We start from the raw sequence: 2,117 nt of genomic DNA on the forward strand, positions 1-2,117 counted from the left end.
GAGTGTCTCCCCTACTCCTTCACCCGGTAACTATGTTGTTACAATTACTATCATTTACAATGATGCTGATTTTCATTAAATTAATTGTAAAAAAGAAAAAAAGAAAAAGTCATACTGCCAAGTATAACTGATAGTAGCAATTATGTGTAAGATAGGCCTAATAGAAAACAAGATCTAAAAGAAAAAGATACCAAAATGTTATCTGCATGGCGAATTAACTAAAGTAAGCCATGGAACAGCATTTGATAAGTGCTCCAACTCTGCCTTTTATTCTAGAAAAGTAACTGATGCCCTTACCAGAGTGAAGGTCCAGTGTGATAAGACAGAAAAAAGCCTTCTGCCCATGGTTTCCCTTCAGCTTTCTCTATGTGACAGCAATCCTTATAATAAATTTGCTCAATAGTTAAAAAATATAAGCAACACAAATCTAGAAGACAAGTTAAATAAGTATTTGGAGATTTTCTTTTAAAGAATAATTTAACATACCTTAGCACTCTTTAGCAGCTGGAGTACCAAAAAGAAGGCAATAATTCTCTCAATGAAAACAAAGAGAAGTTTGAGTAAAACTATACTTACGATTTTTGTTCTAAAAGCAGCCAGTTTGGCTCAAGGCATAGCAGAAAGGGAATCCCTCTAAAGAGAGCTGCTATATTGATGGCCACAAAAAAGGAAGACATCCAGTGGTAAGAAATGCAATCTCTTATTGCAAGACGATAGTTCTAAAAATTCCTTTAAAAGGCAGTCAATACTTTTAGTTAATGCTGTCTCTTACTGAGATGTCCAACTTTACTTGTTTTTGTCCTGTAAATACAGCATTTGTTTTCATAGTGGCTAGCTAGCTACCCCCTCCAAATATATTTCAAAAGAATCAAGTATTTCCTACAGAATAATCACGGCACGTGCCTTTTCTGGGTGTAAAATGTGCCACAATAATACTCTGAAGAAGTAACTGGGAAGGCAAGAGGTAAGGAAGCACAGGCATTAATCTAGAAAATGAAAAACTACCTGAGATAAAATTAGACCCAAAGGGTAGGGGTTAAGAGACATGAAACCTCACCTCTTTACCCTTCCTCTCAAAAAGAAAATTTCTCGTTTTTCAGTAATTTCAAGAAATCAAAATCCCTATGTATGTATTTCAACCTAATCATGAAACTTGAATCTTTTGATAATATTTGGTTCAGGTTTAAGAAAGATATTAAACTTCTGATAATATAAGAAGAGGGAGGGGTTATCTGCTAATATCATCTTTGGTAGAATGGGCTAAGAGCTACAAAATAATTTAAATCACAGGAGGCATTTTTTTTCAATTCTCTGGCTTTAATATAAAACATTTAATTAAATGCATGGTTAATTCAAGGCTCATCAATTATTCCCTCAGCTCCCTTAAAATCTAGTTAGCATCTTCTGTAATAAAATTCTACAGTGTCAAGCACTCAATATATGTATGAATGTATCAGCAATAAGATGACAGTCAAAGAATGCTGTGAAGATCGGCATCAAGATGTTAGCAGCATACTGCAGGGCTAAGCTTAGAAGCCTAACTGCAGTTTATGTGTAAGGACTTTTCTTTTGGGGGGTGGAGGGGAGAGAAAAGTACACGTGCTAACTTAGGATACTTGCCCTTAAGGAGCAGATATTTCTAATCACCACAAAATCTGCTACCCAAATGAACACTTAGGAAAGTTTAGGTCTTCACAATACTGGTTCTGCCCACTTGAATTCTGACTTGAAAACAAATCAATTTATAATCAACCTCGGAAAGGGTCAAAACAAAAAATAACAGCTCTTCTTGCTAAGGGCACATATTGGGGAACATGCCACAAGACCCTTTGGTAATTCACAAATCAGCCTCCTTATGCCAAATTTGGTTTCATAATAAACATTAAATGAGAGTCCTGAATTTGGCAATTGTAAATAACTAAAATGTCAAACACTAATTGTTTGAATGGGATAAAATATTTCACTCTCTAAAATGCAAATTCTAATTGGACTCTCAGCAACCTGCATGGCAAACAAGGAACTATGAGAAGGCTTCCAGCAGGGAAAGATATAAAAGACTTTTTCCTTAGGAAAAAAATAAATAAATAAAAGAATTAATAACCTGTATACAACTTGTC

Source organism: Sapajus apella, unplaced genomic scaffold (assembly GCF_009761245.1).
Source record: "Sapajus apella isolate SASKATOON/1434 unplaced genomic scaffold, GSC_monkey_1.0 scaffold25, whole genome shotgun sequence".
NCBI lineage: Eukaryota > Metazoa > Chordata > Mammalia > Primates > Cebidae > Sapajus > Sapajus apella.